Here is a 9,226-nt window from a genome sequence, read left to right as displayed (position 1 = left end):
AAACCTTCCATTAAAGCCCTGTCAGGTCCGACGATGAACAGTAGTGCTGGACCTCTGCAGCAGCGCTGACTTCCAGCTGCAGTATAGGCACAGCCTGTAACCCAGAGCAGCCTGTAATCACAGAGGGGACAGGTGAGTACAGGTCAGTGCTATGAAAGAGGGGTGAAGAAAAGAATCCATCATCTGCACTGGGTCTCAGTGACACAGGGACAGGGCTATGAATGGTCACACACATTGAGGCTGTGGCAGCACGCGGTGTCCCAAGTGGCAGCCCATGTCGGACCTAGGCACGTGGCTTTGATACTGGGCACAGAAGTGCCAGTATGGAGAGCTCCACAGCATTTTAAGCCGAGCAGCCACATTGTTTATCAGGTGGGAGCTCCCCAGTCTGGGGTGCTGCAGCAGGATCCCAGTGAGTTGAACGGCTACTGTGTAAGCCCTGGGCACCTGGGCATGGGTGTGCTCAGGACACAGGGCAGGCACACCCAGGGGAATGCAGCGCTGCGTATGGGAGGGCTTGTCTTCCTTTGCAACTGAAGGGTACAGCTGAAAACACTGCATTAACGCAAGGCACCCAGCGCCAACCTGGTCTCAAGTAGGAAACACAAATATTCATCCATGCAGTAGAAAGGGATGCACCTTGCCTGCCTTTACCCTTCCAGGAATGCAGTGTGTTTGAACCCAAGAATTAAGGATAAAAAATCACACTGATCCTAGTTACCGAATTTTGGGGTTGAGTTTTTTTGAGTTGCCTCTTTTCTGGAAGGAAAACATTTTCTGGTTCACAGTGACTCACAACAGGGTGATTTGATGCTGGAAATGAAGTCTGCTAGCCAGACTATCAAAATCTTGTCAAAAGCATGAAAATCTTGTCAAATGCACCAAAATCAGATTTGAAAGCATTCCCTTTTCACTTTTCACTTGGCAGCATTTTGAAATGACAAATGCAGTGAGATTTGGCTCTATTTTGACTAAATAATCTGTGCTTTCACAGGATAAAGTAAGCAACAGTTTACATTAAAATAAACCAAAAAGCTGCATAAAATGGAAGTTTCTGCTATTCGGTAATCTCAGTAGTTTATCATTATAGATATATCCTCTTTGTTATATTTCTGGCACCCAGGGTAAAAAATTTTCAGTAAATATTTAATGTAAACAATACCTTCTTTGCCTCTCTCCCTTTCAAAAATACTTGATTGTGGTATATAAATAGATACTAATATGTTTAAGTTTTAATCTTGCCCAAAACCTAGACATATTTCATTTTTGTAAAACATTATTTTCCCCAATATTATTAAAGCTGAGGAACTATTAGGTTGGTAAATGCTCTTATCTTCCACAATGGAAGTAGCATTTTTATAGGAAAGACCTGCAGCTATAAGCAAATACTTGTAACCATCACTGCAACGGGGGCTGAAGTTGCTGGGGTGAGTTTCCGCCTCTTTAACCCTCCAAAACAAGGTGATTTCTTGTTCTTTTGTACAAATTTCTAATCCTTCTATCACTTAAGGCAAAGAGTTAGCATTAATGAGAAGGAAGAGAAAACAGTCTTGGACTTATCCTAAAGTATTTCAATTTCCTACAATATTTTTCTTAAAATGTGCACAACTTCACAGAAGTACTGGGTCTCCAGTGTCTACAGATAAATTTATTTCAATGCACAAAGCCTAAGCCTTGGAAAAGGAAAAGACCAGACAAAAGCACCTTCAAATAAGGTGTAAGCAATAGCAACAAAAGTAATCCCAACGCTGAAACTTCTTTAATACAAAAGTTTACATAATCTTAAATAATTGAGTGTCTTGGGTTGCAATGCAAGATGTCTTCTATTCCCATTTGTTGAAACTGGTTAGGGAGGTGTTTTTCTTTATCTTTTCCATGACCCAACCTCCCTCCAGGGGGATATCTTCTGTTAATGGGCCATTAAGGCTCACCACATGACTGATAAATTTACATCATCCCATTGTGAGACGATCCACCCAATGTGGGAGATTAGGGACAGGCGATCGGAAGATATCGTGCTGTATGGGTAGACAGAACCCCTCCCTCAACACTTAGTTGTTTAGTGTCCTTGATAAGCTAAGCAACACGTAACTTGTAATGTAAGCAGACAGATGTGATGTAGCAAACAGAGGTTTTATAACTCCATGTAATCAGTTAACAAACTGCCATTTGCCGTCCACCACATTGGTGTCTGTGAGCTGGTGGCCTGAGCAGCCTGGGTGTGGCTGCCGTGTCGTTCCCGAATCAGGTCACTACGCCTCAGCGGAGGCAGCAAGTGGTGCCGATGCCTCGGGAGTCACCCAGGAGATCGGGAGTCGCCTGGACGGGTGAACGACGGCCGAGCAGCAGGACCAGCTCGGCGAGGGAGGACGCTCCCAGGACCCGTGAGGAGGATGGAAGCCCTCATGAAAGTTGTATCTCATATTCATAAACAGTGGGGAATTCATTGTAAAGCAAAAGATTTTACCCTCACAGTGACGAGGCTTTTGCAACTTAGTATCATTGATCGTCCGGTGGATATTCTCCACCCAGATATTTGGGATCAATGTACAAAAGTTCTTGCCGAGGAAACTATGTCTTCTGGGTCGGCAAAGTATCTTAAGTCATGGGGGAGGGTTGTGCAAGCTTTACAAAGGGCTTTGCAGGAACAAGAGACCTGAAAAGCTGTGTCTGGTTCTGTCCCGCACCGGGCGGGAGATGACCTCCAGTTAGCTCGAGTCAACCCAGCCACAGAAGGTCCCAATTCGTTTCGGCTTCCCGGCTTAGCAGCTGGACACAATTGTGTCGTGACAGCTGACAGCAGCAGAAGAGAAAAGGCTGGCTCTCAGCTTAGCAGGTTAAAAGGTGTTTATTAGCTCCAGAGTTGAGGAGCAGAGAGGGTCCGAGCTGAGAGCTGAGCAGCTGAGATGCTGAGAGGCTGAGAGAGTTTTTTCCTCCCTCCTACCCCCTATAAGTGGGGGGCGGGTTCCAGGGCGGACACAACAAAATAACAAATCAGGGAATTCAGGGGGTAACAAGGTGTGCCCACCCCCAAGCCTTGGACCACTAAAATCCAAAGCTAAAGGAATTCCCCCCAGGGGGCCTATCACCTGAAGTCCTCTCCCTGAGATTTTGCAACTTGGGAGGGCTCCTCAAAGTGATAGACAAGCTGCCCCAGAGAGGATGTTACAAGTCAGGTGAGGAGTGGGAGGACTGACGCAAAACACCTTATTATACAGACAACACAAAAGGGATACAGAAGTGGGGATACAGTGAAATGAACCATAACATAAACTTCTTATAAAAACCTAATAAAACAGCTCTGCACCACCACAGAAAGCCGCATAAAATTGTCTAAAATTTACGCCGCAGCTTGATGTAGGAGCTGCGACTCAAACTGTTTTAGAAGAAACTTTTTCAGAGGAAACTTTTAAAGGGGATTATCAGACCGTAGAAAAATGCGATCTGACTGTCAGTGACTGTGTTCAGGCTGCTGATAAAGTTGGTTCTGCTGACTGCAGACACTTGGAGGAGCAAAATCTCCCTCCAAAGGCTTCAAGTCCAGAGTTAGCTGCTGAAGAAAAAAATCAGGCAAAATTGTTTTATGATCGATTAACTGAGGAAGCCAGGAATGCTGCCGTAGTGTCGCTGGTAGAAGGGGCTGAGGGGGGACCTCCACCCTATACTGCAAGAGATTGCAGTGAATTGCTGGGAGAGAACAAAAATGTATCCAGATTGGAATGTTTGGCAGATAGCCAAGAAGCAGCAAACAAAGAAGGTCTATTGCATAGTGTGCCTGTTGTTAACAGAAACAAAGATAGCGTGGGCACACGCGAACAGAAGAAAGAGGGAATTAAAGCTAGTCAGAATGCTTGCCAAAAAGCACATTCTTTTAAGGAACACAGTTTAAAAGAGGGAAGAAAGGGGTGGCCCAGCCCTGAGAGAAAGGGGCGGGGTCGGAGCCCGACCAAAAGGGTCCAGAACCCGGAAGCAGCCAGTCAGTCGACTTCCGACTCTGAATCGGACAGCCAGTCCTCTGCTGCCGGCTCTGGCTCCGACAAAGAAGAAGTAACAGTATATAAAATAAATCAGTAACAACAATGTTTCTACTCGGGTTGAGGGGGAAGTCAGAAAAAGAACGAACTCCCCTCACAGACTGGAGGAAGATAAAGATGGCATGTGCCGATTGGAATCCATCGGCCAAATTAGCTTTTCCAGTCCGAGTGGGGGGGCAGGTGGAAACCAGAGAACGTACTCACCGGTAAATCCTAAAGGTGTACAAGCAATTTTTAAAGTAATCACTGATAAAGGGATCAATTCAGCAATGGTTTCTACACTTATTGATAGTGTTTTCGGAGGGGATGACATGCTCCCTTTTGACATAAAGCAAACCTGCAGATTGATTTTTGATGAGCCAGGGATGATAGTTTTTAAACAAGAGTGGGAGGACAATTGTGCAAGGCAACTAGCTCTTCCCTTTCTGGTCACTGGTCCAGATCATCCTCTATACGGCTCCAGCCTGCAGCGGCTCATAGGCACAGACCCAACCATGATCACCCCCCAGGCACAAGCCAAGGGCCCACAAGGTCATGGCAACTAACCATGCTGCTAGGGAAGTCATCCGCTCTGCTTCCATGGTCACTGCTAAACCATCATCGTGGTCCGCAATAAAGCAAAACGAGAGTGAGAGTTTTACACAATTTGTAGATCGGCTCCAAGTATCAATTGACTCCTCAGCTTTGCCTTCAGAGGCAAAGGGTCCTGTGTTAGCAGAGTGCTTGTGCCAACCATGCAATTCAGCCACTTAAGGACATTTTAAGGTCATTACCACCCGGGTCCAACCTCGCCGACATGATTAGGCATGTTGCAAAAGAGGAACATTTTGCTCCAATCCAAGCAGCCATCTGTACCACAATAACTAGTGAAATGGCATGCTTTAAATGCAGCCAAGCATTTAAATTGGGCGAATGTGCAAATTATCAGACTCCTACCTTCAGTACCCCAATCAGTTAGACCCTATCAGATTCTCACAGCACGCAGACACAGGAGAGAGGCCACACCTAGCACCTCCTCCTCATCCAGTCCTTTAGCTATCTACCAAAACCCTAAGTCAGATCCTTACAATCCGTTTCTTAGTGTGTTAAATGCTACCTTTTTGTCGTTGAACCAATCCAATCCGAACTTTACAAAATCATGCTGGTTATGTTATAATGCAGAACCTCCTTTTTATGAGGGTGTCGCCCTTGATATTCCTTTCGAATATTCTGCAGCAGATAATCCACACAACTGTAAGTGGGACACCCCCCGGAGAGAAATTACCCTGAGTCAAGTCACAGGCCGAGGCAAGTGCTTTGGCAATGTAACCTTAGCAAAGCAGATGGGAAATATCTGTGCTGAGTTCATCCAACCTAGCCGAAAGACTGATAAGTGGGCAGTCCCGTTCGTACCAGGAATGTGGGTCTGTCAACAAATCGGAATAACTCCCTGTGTGTACCTTAGGTAAATTCACTAACCTTGCTGACTTCTGTGTCCAAGTTCTGATTGTTCCTAGAGTCTTGTATCACCAAGAAGAAGAAATGTATCACTTTTTAGAAGAAACCATCCAGCTCCACAAAAGAGAAGTAATGACAGGTATAACCATTGCAATGCTCCTTGGCCTAGGAGCTGCCAGTACAGCCACAGGTGTTTCAGCTCTCATGACCCAACACCAAGGACTTTCTCAGCTGCAGATGACAATTGATGAGGCCTTGTTAAGAATTGAAAAATCCATCTCCTCTCTGGAGGAATCTATCTCCTCGCTTTCAGAAGTCGTCCTGCAGAACAGGCGAGGACTGGACCTCTTGCTCATGCAGCAAGGAGGCCTGTGTGCCGCCTTGAGAGAAGAATGCTGTTTTTATGCAGACCATACTGGAGTCATGCGAGACTCCATGGCCGAACTGAGGGAAAGAGTGGCCCAGAGAAAGAGAGAGAGAGAGGCCCAACAAGGATGGTTCAAGTCATGGTTCAATCAGTCCCCATGGCTAGCCACCCTTGTTTCCACCCTAATAGGCCCTCTCACCATGATACTCTTGGTATTGATTTTTGGGCCTTGCATTTTGAACAAGTCAGTGTCGTTTGCTAGAAGCCGTTTAGAGAAAGTCGACATCCTATTTGTCCAACGCCTGCAATTATCATGAAGTGCACTTATTACTAACATGTTTTATCACCTTTGTGTCCTATTATACTAACTTTAACTGCTTTTGCATTTTTTATAACATTTATACTTCTATAGGTTTTTTACTTAATCATGAGGTGGGGGGGAGATGTGGGAGATTAGGGACAGGCGATCGGAAGATATCGTGCTGTACGGGTAGACAGAACCCCTCCCTCAACACTTAGTTGGTTAGTGTCCTTGATAAGGTAAGCAACACGTAGTTTGTAACGTAAGCAGACGGATGTGATGTAGCAAACAGAGGTTTTATAACTCCATGTAATCAGTTAATAAACACCATTTGCCGTCCACCACACTGGTGTCTGTGAGCTGGTGGTCCGAGCAGCCTGGGTGTGGCTGCCATGTCGTTCCCGAACCAGGTCGCTACGCTTCAGCGGAGGCAGCAACCCAGTGGAAGGAGATAAGCATTCCTACCTGGATAAAACCTGAGATTCAGAACAGCAGGACAGCTGGTTTTCCACTGGATTCCCAGAGGAACACCGGGCCCATCTGGCCACCACTAGACCCTTCTATAGGATCATCTCTTCTCCAACAGAAGTACATCTGTCACTCCAGGAGGACTTAATTGGGCTGCTTCCAACACCCTGACCAACAGGGTGTCGGGCCATATTCTGACTCTGTCAGTATTTTTCTTTTCTGGTTTGTTTGCTTTTCTGTACTACATTTTTATTTTTAATATTTTCCTAGTAAAGAACTGTTATTTCTATTCCCATATCTCTGTCTGAAAGCCCCTTAATTTCAAAATTATAATAATTCAGGGGGCAGGGGGTGGGGCATTACATTCCCCATTCCAAAGGAAGCTCTGGTTTTTCCCTGGCAGACACCTGTCTTTCCAAACGAAGGCATTAAGTTAAAATTCAATAATGGCATACATAGTCTTACAAGTATTCATCCTAAATTTTAAGTAAATAAACTACACTTGATAGACTGGCTGGCTGAAGCAGACAACTGGTGCCAGGACTCTGCTTCCTGATTGTCCAGTTCCTGTATTAATCTCTTAATGTGGACAGCTTGTTATGGAGATACTGTTCTGTTCTTCATCTCTGGGTGGCTGTGGCTAAACTATTAAGGAGAGAGAAAATTAGGGCATGCAAACATTTCTGCAGAGTTTAGAATGTCATATTCTTTGCTGTAAAGTAGCCTTGAGCAAGACTCAGGGTTTACCCCCTCCCAGAGACTGCTTTGTCTTCTGATACTCTAAAACTTTTCTAAGAAACATCTTCAGGACAAAACCCCCTATGAGGTCAATACAACGAACATTTCTGCACTACCAGAAAATGTAAACTTATGTAAAACACTAAAAATACACTCAATTTGACACAAGGTATTTTCTTTTTTGTGAGCCACCACTCTCCTGCTTTGCAAAAACAAACCTCAACCTCCTCTATTGCCCAAGACCTGCAGTTAGACCTTTCAATAGGCAATAAAAACAGCTCACACTCGAAGACTCTCTTTGGGATGTATCTTGTGCTGCTGTGCATCCACAGACAGCTCAATCAGGTGAAATCTGAGGGCTGAACAACTTTTTGGCTCAGTTTTGCAAAAGCCAGAGGCAGCCTATGCAGCATCTGAGGGTATATGCCAACTCCACAAGGTTTCCCTTTGTTTGCTGGAGCCAAACCTGAGACTCTGCCTTGCACAGCTGCAGACCGGAGAGCGTGGCTGTGGCACGGGGCTGCAGATGCAAATAAAGCAAAAAAAGAGTATTGTATGGAGATGCAGTTCTAAAGTTGGGAAGAATGGTGTGATGGCATATTCCAAGTAGAACTGGTACTCAGGAACACCCACCACTTCAGGGTGCTCAGAGACAGTGAGAGCAGCAGAGTTCTTTGCAGAATTTTCTGTTTTCTGCTTTGAAGTAACTGGTCTTAAAATTAATGGTTATGTTAAAAATAGAGCTCCCCAGAATTCCGAGGATACTTGGGTGATCAAAGGCTCCAGGCTTCTGCATCTCTTCTCTTGCCTGCTGCTTGTGTTGCATGTGGCACATTTACCTACACAGTGCTCACTAAGGAGCTGACATTGCTATGTGCCAATTTTAGTTATGTCCTTACTGTGAACCAAAAGATACAGTTAATCAGATTATTTTTTCTTTATAGACTAGTCTGAAAGAAGGAAAAAATATTCTATTTAAACTTTTAAAGATTCTCTTTTGGAGAGTTATTAATATCCAGAAAGTTGGGGGGGTTTTTCCCCCTTTTTTTTTTCACAGTCTGCACTGTGTATCAAACTTGCGTTTAGGACACCAATAATCACACTTTGATATTTGTTCATCATCTTTTATGAAGTGACCAAATGCTATTTCTGCATTTCAGCATGAATAGGAGTCACATCAGCAGAGACAGGCAAGAAGTACCTTCTATTTCTAGTTCTGCTGAAGAAAGAACAGACCACGACTGAGCATTTTGAGAAGGGATAATAAAGAAGGTTCTGATGGCTAAATCTGCAAGTGCTCAGCTGGCCTTGGTGCCACTGGAGGCCCTGGAAAGTGCAGTTCTATAGCCACGGAAGGCAGAGGCAAACCTGGCTGGCAGGGGATCTCTAAATGTTCTTGTCCAACACCACCACACAAAGCAGGGCTAACTTTAAAGTTAGATCCAGCTTCAAAGTTACTCCATGTGGCACAAGGTCCTGTTTCAGGGAAGTACTAAATAAATCTATGGCTGGAGTTTCAGTGAAAAGATTGTGCCTCTGCTGGATTAAAACCAAGAGCTTTGGGTAGACGGGGAACAAAGGTCTGTCAGTGCCAGACACTGATTAGATTGTAGAGAGAAATCTTAAGTCATATGGAAAAATGTAAATTTCCTGAAACAATTTGTAGTGCTGATCCTATTCATAGGATCTGTGCTGGTGTCATGTTTGTGGAGGGAAGGCTGCAGCACGTGAAATGCAGTGAGTGTAAATGCCATAGTGTCTTTAATACAATCCATGCATGGCATTGCTACTGTGGAAGAAGGAGGGAGGGAGGGAAGGAGGGAAGGAGGGAAGGAGGGAAGGAGGGAAGGAGGGAAGGAGGGAAGGGAGGGAGGGGAGAGG

The sequence above is a fragment of the Hirundo rustica genome, chromosome Z (genome assembly GCF_015227805.2).
Source record: "Hirundo rustica isolate bHirRus1 chromosome Z, bHirRus1.pri.v3, whole genome shotgun sequence".
NCBI lineage: Eukaryota > Metazoa > Chordata > Aves > Passeriformes > Hirundinidae > Hirundo > Hirundo rustica.
This window is presented reverse-complemented; position numbering follows the sequence as displayed.